Genomic DNA, 12948 nt, shown 5'->3' with positions numbered 1-12948 from the left:
TCTAATTTGACTAACTTTTCCTTTAATTAGGTGCAATGCCATTAATTGCCTGTATTTTAAGTATTGATAGTAATTTATTAAAGTTCTTTATGGTGCCTTTAAACATAGTGTAATTTTCTCTTCTTGTATCTTTTTATCATTTCTGTATTTTCTGAAGCCTTCTCTGAAGTCATGTTAGTTATTAACTCCTATCCCTTTTTTTAGTTCAGCTAAAACAAAATAGATTTTGCTCTAACCCCTCATTTTTTGTATGAATATTTGCATTTCAAGTGTGGTTCTTATAGATGACATTGTCAAATTCTACTTTGTAATCCATTCTGCTATCCTCTTTGATTTTATAGGTAAGTTCATCTCATAAATTTTCCTGCTTGTGATTGTTCATTTTGTATTGTTTTTTTTTTCTTGGAGGTCAGGGCAGTTGGGGTTAAGTGACTTGCCCAAGGTCACACAGCTAGTTCTTGTGTTAAGTGTCTGAGGCCACATTTGAACTCAGGTCCTCCTGACTCCAGGGCCGGTGCTCTATTCATTGTGCCACATAGCCACCCCAATTTTATATATATTTTTTTCTCTCCAGTAATCAAATTTGTTTTGCTTTTTACTATTACCTTACATTTTGTGTTCACCCTCTTAGATTCCATCTCTCCTTTCTCCCCATTTCCCTCTTGAGTTGAACATATATGTATAAATACACACTGAAATCTCAATGAGGGTGTGTGTATATGTATGTTTTGGGAAGTGGGGAGAGTAATTGTATTCAGTTTATTTGGTTCAGATGAATGTTAGGTTCATGAGATACCTGTTTCTCTCACCCTTTCTTCTGTGGCTATAATCTTTTCTTTTTATGTACCTCTATTCAAAAAGTGATTTCCTTCCCTTTCTTCCTCCTTTATTCCCTAGTATAGTCCCCTGTTTCTCCCATTTTTATCTTCTAAGAATGTTAAAACAAAACTAACCACAGACTCTGTCATTTTTACCTTTATTTATGACCCTTAAAGACACCAGGGTTCCAAAGATATGTCTTGTCCTCCTATTAACATGTAAACAATTCATCCCACTTATTCCCTTTCAATTAAACAAATGTGTGCCTTTCAGTTTTTCTCTTTGGTGTCATTTCCATTTCAGAATGTCTACTCAGTTCTGTACTTTTCATCAGTTATGTTTGGATATCTTTTCTTCATTAAAAGACCATTTTCTCTCCCCTCACCACAATGGAATTATACTTAGTTTTACAAAACTTCTCTTTAGTTGTAAGCCTTTATCTCTTGCCTTTTAGAATATCACATTTCAAGTTCTCTTCTTCTTTTTAAGTGGTAGCTGCTAAGTTTTGTGTGATTCTTGCTGTGGCTCCTTGGTACTTGAACTCCTTCATTTTGAATGCTTGTAGTATTTTTTTCTTTGACTTGAACTTTTGAGTTTTGGCTGTGATGTTCCTGGGAGTATTAATTTGGGGGTTTCTTTGTGGACTTGATCAGTGGATCCTTTCTACTTTTACTTTGCTCTCTGGTTCTAAGAGTTCTGTTATTTTCTTTTATAATTTCTTGAAATACAGTATCAAGACTTTTTTTAATAATAGTTTTCAGGTAGTCCAACAATTCTTTTATATTATCTCTCCTTGATCTGTTTTTGGGCAGTTATTTTTGATACAGCTTTCTTACTTTTTTTTTCTGTTTTCCAGTCTTTTGTTTTATATTTTAATATTTCTCATTGTGTATTGAGTAGTTTTCTGTTTTGCCCATTCTAATTTTCAGAGCAGTTCTTGGTTGTCATTTTCTACCATCTATTTTTTCTGTTTTCCAGTCTCTTGTTTTATATTTTAATATTTCTCAATTGTGTATTGAGTAGTTTTCTGTTTTGCCCATTCTAATTTTCAGAGCAGTTCTTGGTTGTCGTTTTCTACCATCTTAGGCTGCTAGCATAACACTAAACCCACCTGGGATGCCCGAGGCTGCTCTTATGGGCTGGGCATCTTCAGTTTTCTTTCATGATTTTTTGAAATATCTTATCTAGACTTTTTTTTTTTTTGGTTTTCAGGTAGTACAACATTTCTTGAATTATCTCTTTTTAATCTATTTTCCAGGTCATTTGTCTAAGATTTTGTATGTCTTATATTAAGCTGTTAACTCCCAGTTCAAGTCTTCCTTCCAAAGCTCTCATTTCTTTTCTGATTCTTTTTTCTAGCACCTCATTTCATTTGTGATATAGTGGGGGTTTTTTTAATTATTATTTATTTCTTGTGGTAATTCTAGTTTACAATTCTACATTTTTCTTTGAGGCTTTTCTTCTTTTGTATTATTTCCTTCTGGGTTTTTGTTTTGAGCATCCATGGCACTATAATAGTATTTTTTGATGGGAATCTTTTTTCTTGTTTTTGTTTATTCATTCTTCAAGCTTTACTTTCTGAATTGGTGCTTTGTATTAGGTCCAAGCTCTGTGCACTTGTACAGGGAATGTCTTGGCCTTGTTTGGAACTGTTTTGTATTCCTTAGTGTCTTACTGCTGCTTTCTCCAGGTATTGAGTGCTTTATATTCTTCAGGGATCTTAAGAGAGGGCTCAGGTCAGAGACTTAACACAAACTTTCAGTGTGCCCTCAGTACACATAGGGCAAAGTCAAGGGAAAAATCTAATTGCTGCCTAATTGGTCTGTCCTTTGCAAACTCTTGACCTCAATTTGAGTCTGAGTGGTAGGCTAGCCCCTGATTGGAGCTCCAGTAGACAGTGCTGGCTCCAAGTGGAAGTCCTTGGTGGAAGACTACTGATTCAGAGCAACAGAACTACAGGCTTCCTCTTGGTCTGAGCTCCATACTTTGGTCACTAAACTGCAGGGCTCAGACTAGTCTGGGATCTGAATGCATTACCTGACTCAGATAGATTGGTGTCATCCAGCTGCTATCCCCTTGTCTCTTCCTGCTCCTTTCTCAGCACATAGCCTCAGGCCAGATGTGAGCTGTTATCCCCTGCATGGACCACTCTTCCTTTTCCTGAAACACAACTGTTGATCAGCCTTCTTACCCAGTGCTTCTAAGTCAACACTAGGTCCACTACTCAACTCTAAAGCTACAAAGTTGCCAGCTAGCTCCTGTTCTTACTTCCTGCATTGTTATGATGAGTATTTGCTGGATCCATATCCACTTTTGCTCTGGAATATGTTTGTAAGTCATACCTCATTTGGGTTCCTGCCTACGTCCTCCCTGTATGTGCAAACCAGCTTTGGGGTTAGAAAAACACAGCTGCTTGCTGGCTCTTAATTCCTGTTCATTAGGCTGGAAAAATGACTCAATGTATTTTCTTCTTGGATTTCAAACTCACCACCACCACCACCTTTAACCACTGTGCATCCTCACTACTTCGGCATTCTTAGATCTTTGTTGGAGTAGCTGTGGGGAAAGCTAGGCTATACTGCATCCTCCTACTCCACCATCTTAGCCATTCTCCTCTAGTAGACATTTAATAGATACTTTTAAAAGCATCTCAGTATATGTGCTGTCTTGAGTTTTATATATAGTGGCTTTCCCTAGACAAGGAGTGATTTTACTAAGCAAAATTAGTAAGACAGCTGATTTTACTACCTACGTACTTCCAGCAGAGAGATCATAAAAGGAAAACCAAATGGAAGACTACTTATTTTTGCAAGCTGTTTTGTAACTTTGATTTACAACCAGAAATTCTATGTAACTTTCTTTTGTAGGAGTAAGGGCCCCTAAAGACTGAAGTATTAGTTACATAAGACACAAATCTTTTCTATTTCTGCTGTTTTTTCACCTGGAGACTGGCCATGTTATTTGTCTAACTTTCAGGAGATCATGTTGATAAGCATTTAGAATCACTCTTGTCATAGTTAAATCATCAGTTTTAAAGCTGTCATTTTATTAATTAGGAACCTGAGGCCTAGGAAAGAAAAATATATATTTTTAAAGTCTTACAGCTGGTTAATAGCAGAACTAGATACTTGCTAAAGCTAGAACGAGACATTTATGTACCATAGACAAGGTTCAAAGATTGTGCCCCAAATATGATTCTCTTAGAGGTTTTAAGTTTCATATAATACCTGTAATTTGATTTACCATAAAAATAAATATCTATATACCATGAAGAATAGATTTCTTTGGCATTAAGTATTTGTGCATAGATTTTTTTTTAAATTAATTTCTTGGGAGGTTAGGTGGCTACGTGAATAGAGCATTGGCCCTAGAGTCAGGAAGACCTGAGTTCAAATCCAGCCTCGGATGCTTAGCACACACCAAAAAAAAAAAAACAAAAACCTAGCTGTGTGACCTTGGGCAAGTCACTTAACCCCAACTGCCCTCTCCAAAATGCAAAAAATTAAAATAAAATAAATTAATCTCTCGAATTAACCCCCTTTCTCCAGCATGTTACATGTTAAGCAGCTTGCCTCCCCCCTAGAACTAGTTCTGTGCCTCCAGCTCCTGTCTCAGTTCATCCCTCATATTCATACAACTTCCCATCACAACCCATTCAGGAAGCAGTTACAAAGCTAAGAAACAGAAAGATAGTCTCATATCACTCAAACACCTGAGCAAACAAATCAGATTAGATGAATTCTGATGGCTCTAGAATAGAACTGTAACAGTGATTATAATTATGCCATCTCATACATATGAAAATGACATTTTAGACCTCAGTCAGCAAGCCTTTACTAAGCTCTTAACATTGGGGTTACAAGGACAAAAATGCTCTTAAGGAGCTTACATTCTTTGGGGGAGACATCTAGTACATCTCTAAGTTTATACAGAAGAAATACAAAATAAATATAGGTTAATTAGGATGAGAAGGCACTAGCAGGAGCAGTGCCTAAACCAGGGGAGTAGGGAACTTGCAGCCTTGAGGCTATATGTGGCCTTCTAGGTCCTCAAGTACAGCCCTTAATAAAAGGATTTGTTCTATAAAACTTGGACTCAGTCAGAAGGCCACACCCAAAGACCTAGAAAGCCATATGTGGGCTCAAGGCTACAGGTTCCCCACCCCTGCAGTAGTAAGTAAGTAGAAGTAAGGGATTCTATGAGAGAGCAGTGATGAAGAAGGGCCTTCCAGGCATGGGAAACAGTTCCTCTGCAGAGTTAGAAGATGGAGAGGCATTTGTGAGGACCAACAACAAGACCATTTTGGCTAGAGCACAGAATTCAGGAAAGAGAACAGAGATTAATAAAATATACTAAGGCTAGAAAAGGAAGTTGGAGCAGTTTTTAAAGAAATTTAACTGCCAAAGAAGAATTTCTTTTAGATCCTAGAGGCATTAGACAGCCCCTGAAGTTTGAGTAGGGGAGCAACATGATCAGTCCTTTCTATCTCCTTTCTGGTTTGTTTGAGAGTCTTTCCCCAAAAGAGCATTGGATTTTGATTCAGAAGACCTGAGTTCAAATCCCAGCTCTACAACATACTTCTTGTGTGACACTGGACAAATCACTTCTCTGGACCTCATTTTGAGGGGCTAGATGATCTCCAAGATCTTTTCTAACTCTTAATCCATGACTTTATGTTGGTGAACTTGTACTTATCCATCCACCTTCTCACCATTTCCATGGTAAGTAGCAGCACCCATCTGTGAAACAAGTAGCCTGAATAAAGCATATAGTATGTACTCCTGAAATGGAATGAATGCTAATTGGGTAAGAAAAAAATCAAACTTATGACTTTGTCAGCAGGACCATGGCCTGTCACTAAGTTAACTATCTCTAGACAGACATATCACCAAAGGAATAAGTTCCAAAACCACACATATTATTTGTTATTTCAAGTGACTTGATCTATGCTAAATATGCATTTAAGCATTACCATTTACTATACTACAACAAGGATTATTTAGTTTGTCACTTCTTATGACCAACCGACTTGTTAGAATTTGTTTACATGTACACACTTCCATGGTGGGGGAAGGGGAAAAGGAGTGTGACTTAAAGATTTTCCATAAATTCAGAGACATTTTGGAAAGAGAATGTAGTGCAATAAAATAGTATAATTAAGGAAGAAGAGTAGAGAAGCTATACACTTAAAGGTAATTACAACAAACCCTCTACTAGTGCTACAAGGCAAGAAGCCAAGATCTAAGTGATTTTTAACCACAATCAGGACTTGAAGGGTAAAAAGGAAAGGTGGTAGATGCTTTTCCCTTTGCACCATATAGCTAAGGAAACATTTATTAGCCCTTCTCTTGCCAAAAAGATACCTGATCTTCACTTCAAAAACCAAGCAAATTGTATGGGTAGAATGCCCAACTTGAAGTCAGATCTAGACTCTGATCCCACTTCTGACCCTAGTTACATGACCATGAGCAAGTCATTTAAAATCTCAAGCTTTAAATTTGTAAAATGGGGTTAATAATATGTATAGTACCTACCTCACAAGGTTGTTATGGGGCTGAAAGTGAGAAAACATAAAGTGCTTTGCAAATCTTAAAAGAGCTATAGAAATGGCATGTGGTGGGTGGTTGTGGTAGCCAAGAAGGGAGTATTTCATTATACTTAACCTTGTGATCCCTTCTCATATCTCAGTGACATTTCCCTCAAAGCACTCATGATATTTACAGATATGGAAAGAACACTACAGTAATCTCACTTTTGCCCTAAACCAACTATATATATATAACCTTGGCCAAATCATTTACCCTTTCTGATCCTTTTCATCTAGAAAATGATGAGTTAACTCCAAAGAAAGAATATATATGTAGTTATCCATTTGGGGAACAGAAAGAAGATATTAGCATTTCTATATCTAAAAATTTCTAAGAAATTGAAATTCTAAGAAATTTGGTAGGCAGATTGATGCTGATACCTTTACTTGGTCAGTGTATTACATGGTCACATGCCACATATGGTATGCAAGCTATCCTGAGAAAAGAATGGGAAGTCCACAGAACAGAAGGTTTACTGTGGTGCCCTCATTAATTTGTTCACATTCAGCATATTGTGATATAGTACAGTTTACATGTTCATTATCAGGTGGATTAATGGATTATTTTATCTAGTTTTAACTAAATTAACCCTCACCAAACAAATTTGTGGTTTTATAGGTTTCCTTCAAAGAAATCTTGGATTGATTATAATGTTAATAATCCAAGCACAAACAACAAGAAGATGACAGAGCCACGTTTCTTACCTTTGCTACTAACTCCTTTATCAGCTATATTACCAGGTTATACACACACACACACACACATGCACGCACTCACGCACATTTATAAAGTGTATGTACTACTATATTAACATGTGATATATATTATAAAACATTTACAAAACAAATGTAAAAGGATGAAATAAAATAACAAAACTTTTACTCAGTGTACAATCAGAAAAATTTGGAAAATCTCTAGCCTAGAAACATTTCTTAATTCTAAGGTCCCTGCTAGATCTAGAATTTTCTGCTTTTAAGAGGTCCAGAAATTCACACACCTGCTCCCCTTAATTAGTGAAAGAAAATATGCTTTCTCTGTTGTACTTCTTTTCTCAGTAGTTGTTTCTCTTTTTTTTTTTTTTAAGCAATCGGGGTTAAGTAACTTGCTCAAGGTTACACGGCCAGTTATTTCTGGGTGTGGTGCTGAGTATCTGAGACCAGATTTGATCCCCAGATCATCCCAACACTGAGGCCAGTGCTCTTACTTGCTGAGCCACCTGGCTGCCCCAGTTGTTTCTCTTAATGTAGCATCACTGCTACTTCCCTATTGCCCACTATGCTTCTTTGTAATAGACAAATGGACTTAAAGAAACAAAAGACATATTCACTTTGTAAAAGTATTTACCAAAAGACTATGAAATTTTAGTTCCTGTTGAAGGCTGACCTTACAGAGAAAACAGTATTAAAAAATACTGTGTGGAATGTACTGCTGGTAAGATATTGAAAAAGCATCAGGCTTAGAAATGATCAGAGTTTTACTTTTTATCGAGTGCTGCTTTTATAGAAACTTATTTAAAAGCTTTCACTTGTCTCTTCAGTAGCTGGTCAATATATTAATAAGCTGATACTTCTCATTCATATGAGATTTAAACCCCCACTAATGTCCTACACAGAAAAGTAACTCTAGTTTCTTGAAGGCTTTGCCAGTGGGAACCCACTCTACAAAATTAGAAAGTTTTGAGGTTGAGCCTAGCAATGGATTGTGTTGCCTCCCATCTGAGGACCAGCCTAAAGGGCTTTTATCACCAGTATCAGGTTATGAATTTTAGAGCCACAGTTAGTCTTGAAGCATTCTATAAAGTATAGAAAGATTGTGATTTGCAGTGATGGATAAAGTTATCCATTCCAGTGAAATCTCAGATCTCTAAGTATAGGAATAAAGGAGTGTTTACTTAATTTGTTTTTAAATATTCCTTCTGGCTTTTGGTTGTGTGAGAGATTACCTGAAGTGAAGTTTCCCTGTTTCTGAACATCCTATTAAATTCTTATTTCTTCTTTATACTTTGTAACTAAATTCAGTATCATTTCCCCATACATATGGGGTCATTGTGTATAAAGGAATATTAGTGTGAGAGGTAGCAAAGGGTGAAGTTGCTATAGAACTGCAAGGATTGCTGAAACAAAACTGCTGATAAAAAGTACCAGACAGTAGCCTTGGGAGGAAGTTGGGTTCCAAGTTCCCAAAGAACTCCTAGATAATACTAAAATGAAATAATGTAGAATAAAAAGGAGCTGGCAGCAGCAGGTGGATTTGACCAATTAGAAAAGCAGACAGTGGCCTTGGGACACTCAGGCCCAGATAAGAACACATCTGGGTTGGACTAGTGGGGGTTCGGTATTCTGGGGTTATTATTGCACTTGCTTAATGAACCTCATGTATTATGTATATTATCTAACAGAATTAGAGCCTCATTAGTAATAATTCTGGTGAAGTGGGATTAGGATTATGATAAAAGAATTCTGTGAGCTTCTGCAGCTTGCTCTCCGTCAGCACTTAGGTGCTCTGGGGGTACCCTTTCTCAAGAAAGCATAATAAATATCTCCCTCCTTTTACTACAACACTGAGTCTTCACAAATTATTGGTAAGGGTCTTCACATCCCACACAGTTGTTTTACTGTAACTATCTGAATCCTACTCTTGATAGGTTTGTTTTTTGAAAAATATAATTTTTAAAAATGAATAATTGGGGGGGGTACATTACTTACATAGTGTCTATAAAAGTATCACTTTGGCACCAGGCAATTATAACACATTTTTGTGTATAACACATTTGACCTATCCCACCAAAATAGCCATTCAGAAGTCATTCTTCCCTTATTAATAATACCCCACTCGTATAGCATCACCCCATGAGCTGAGTGGCTTTGTGCATGATCACTGCACGTTTCCAGGGCCATGGAGCCAAACTAATGGAATTAGCTCCATTATCTTGAAGTTAGTGTAGAACCATAGCCAAGAAGCACAGAATTATGGAAGCAGAACTGTGTATCCAGTAAGAAACTGCTCTTAAACTATTCTTTAACAGTGTCTTGAGCATTATAGTAACTTAATACATGCTTGCTTATTGAACTGAATCGTCTTAAGTTTCTGAAGAGCTAATGTGGCCACTTTGCTGATAGAGCAGTTTCCCAGGAACTGTGTACAAAAGCTCATTACCTTGGATAATCTAGAAGGAAGGTGAAAGGATTTCTTTCCTTTCTAGCAAGAGAGTGCTTTTGGTCTTGTTTCCCTGAAGTCAAAAAGGGAGAATTATGTTTAATGGTAACCTTTATGTTTATCTGCTTTATCTCCTTTAACTTATAAAACTGCTCAGCAACAAGGACTGTCTTTTTCATTGATAGAAACATCATAGCAAAGTATACAGTATGATTGTTACTTATTGAACATAAAGAAGGAACAGACTTTGCAAAAAAGCAGCTAAATGGGAGATAGGCTGAATAACTTCATACAGGGTACATGGCCTTATATTTGGCCATGTTAAAGAAGTCCTGTATCAGAGTTGGAAGAGATCTAGTCCAACTCATACCTAACCAAAGGCCACTTCTACTCATAACCACAAAGTCATCATCAAGCTTCCACCTAAAAATCTCCAGTGATGGAGAGTTTACTCACTACCTCCTAAAGCAGCCCATTCCACTTATAAATACCCCCACATTATTAGGAAATTCTTCATAATATCAAGTTCAGATCTGTCTCTCCTGCAGCTTCCAGTGATTACTCCTGTTTCTGCCCACTTGGGACCAAGTAAAACAAATGTAGTCTCTTCCTCATGGCATCCTTCAAATACTTTGAAAAGAGTTAGCATATAAGTTATCCTTTCTCTAGGAAAATTATCCCTGGCTCCCTCAGCCAGTCCTTTTTTGACCTAGTCTCCAGTGTCCTGACCATTTTGGTCACCTTCTTCTAGATACTCTCTGTCTGGGCAATGACTTTCTCAACTATTATCCAGAACTGAATATAGTATGTCAGATATACCCTATATAGTCTGACTAGGACAGAGAAGAGCAGAACTATCATCTTCTTCATTCTGAATACTTTGCCTCTTTTAATTCAAATAACATTTGCTTTTTTTTTTTTTACTGTTTCACTGCTGACACTATTCACTAAAATCTTATCTTTTTTTCATGTAAGTTGCTTTTTAACTTACGTGCAAAAATGTTCCATTCAATTAGATTTCATTAATTACATCATTCTTCCTTTCAAACTTTGTGAATTCTAAATTTGTCATCCATGGACATGGATAAGCATGATCTTTCCTTTTAAGAAGTTACAATCTAGTAAACAATAAAGGTAACTAATCACTCAAAAACTATAATTAATATAATAATTATAAACATGCAAAAAGGATGCTAAAGATTTTAATATCAGAAAACTAAACTGAGGAATTAGAGATTAACTGTAGAATAAACAGGGTGACCCTCTTAGAGGAATGCACCTATTGGTCTTAACTGTCATGAGAAGACATATAGTCATTCCTACATTAGTGTTTTCCAAGCATTCTTTCATATATGGGATATCATGGATGCCATAATCATTAGGGTCTTTTAATACTAAGGACAGTGATATAGAGTAAAATTACAAATTTAATCACTTGGAAAATATATTGGGCACTATGGAAGGAAAAGAGCAGGCAAGGTAGGTAGCAGAAAAATGTGTGCTTTATGTAAAAGAATCAATTATTTCCAAGCATTTTAGTAGCACTGTGCAAATAATGTAAATGATTAGCAGTTCATGAAAGTAGGACTTAAAGTATGAAGACTTTGCCATTTCTGTTACTGTATATTTGGAAGGCATTACAAAGATACAAGATGGAAAGTAAAAGTCATATTTGTGAGGAATAGCAAGGACAGTTTGGTTGTAATATAAGAGAAATAACATAAGGATGAAAAGGTAGATTGAATCCAAGTTGTGAAGGGCTTTAAAAGCTAAAATGGAAATTTGTATTTGGTCCTAAAGGCAACAGTCACCCATTAGTTTTAAAGTAGGGTTGTGACATGATGAGACTTGCACCTTGAGAAAAAAACGACTTTGACAGCTCTGTAAAGAAGAGATTGGAGAGGGGAGAGGCCTCAGGCAGGGAGATCAATTAGAACATTATTGCAGTTGCCCAAGCTAGATGTGAGGAGGGCCTGAACTGTGGCCCTGTGCACATCGAGGAGCCAGATAAAAAAAGATGTGGAGGTAGAAATGACAGAATTTAACATTTGATTGGATTTGTGGAAAAGAGACAGTGAAGAGTCTAATAAAATATCTAGCCTGAGAACCTGTATAATTGGAAGGATGGTGTTAACCTTGACAGAAATAGGGCTGTTAGGATAGGAAAGGAGTGGATAAATAGTTCACTTTTGAACACATTAATTAGAGATGCCAGGGGGAGATCCCATTTGAAATATCCAGTAGGCAGATGGAAATGCATGACCAAAGCTCATGCTAGAGAGTAGGGCTAGTTATAATAATAATGATGATGACGATGGCTAGCATTTATGTAGTGTCTGCAGTGTGCTGAGCACTATGTTAAATACTTTACAAATATTATCTCATTTGATACTCACAACGTTGGGAGCTAGATGCTATTATTATCCTCATTTTACAGTTGAGGAAACTGAGGCGAACAGAAGTTAAGTGACTTGCCCAAGGCACAAAACTAGTAAGTGTCTGAGGCTGAATTTAAACTGAGGTCTTCCTGATTCCAGGGCCGCTGCTCTATCCACTGTATCATCTAGGTGCCTCTAAGATGTATAAATTTGGGAGCCATTTTCATAGAGATAATTAAATCCTCATTGGAGCTGATGAGGTCACCAAGTAAGAATATAGAGAATATGAAAGCACAGGACAGAGTCTTGGGGTGCACCCACAACTAAGGGGTATAAACAGAGGGTGGGTATGTTATACACCAAGCAGTTTGTGACTCACTTTCTAAAATAGGTGCTGAAGAAATGGTTTAGTTGTGGGAATGGGAAAGTGTATGGCCCTGGCAGAAAAGAGATATGAGTAGGAAGGAAAATCAAAGGGCCTAGGAGCAGGTTCATTTGATTATAACTAACTTGCTGTGAGTGGAGAAGGCAGGCTCTAGCAGAAAGCAAGCCATCTCAGCCACTTCAAAAATCACAGGCCCATCTTTAATGAGATCATGTTGTGAAAGTTGAATAGTAATATTGCATCAGTATAATTAATCATCAAGAAAAGGGTGGGGCTTTCTGGAGAGACCTTTGTATACCAAAAATTACCTTTCTTCAGATTGAAGTTTGTGCTGTCAACCTTGCCCAAGATCACCTTTGTGTAATATATTGTAGTAAGTTGTCATCTGATCAAAGTGTTCCAATATATATATATATATATATATATATATATACATATGCTTAAGATAATGACATAGATTTTTGAATGCTCGTCACAGAATGTTCATCATTATATGTATTGTCAGGTTCAATTAACATGCCTTTTTTAATGATGTCTGATTAAATTAATTAATTATCTTAAAGGGTTTAATTTTGCCATATTTATACCTATTTTGTATGCTTTATGAAAACTGAGAAAATTT

General features: G+C 36.6%; 1 protein-coding gene across 3 annotated transcripts in view; it reads left to right on the top strand.

The window, feature by feature from the left end:
• Positions 1-12948, top strand: part of BBIP1 (BBSome interacting protein 1) — a 34925-nt gene that overhangs the window by 17926 nt on the left and 4051 nt on the right. The window lies entirely within an intron of this gene.

Source organism: Petaurus breviceps, unplaced genomic scaffold, assembly GCF_028583685.1.
Source record: "Petaurus breviceps papuanus isolate PSGF00001 unplaced genomic scaffold, PetGlider_PUasm1.0 37, whole genome shotgun sequence".
Taxonomy (NCBI): Eukaryota; Metazoa; Chordata; class Mammalia; order Diprotodontia; family Petauridae; genus Petaurus; species Petaurus breviceps.
The sequence above is the reverse complement of the archived record's forward strand: the minus strand, read 5'-3'. Positions and strand labels throughout refer to the sequence as shown.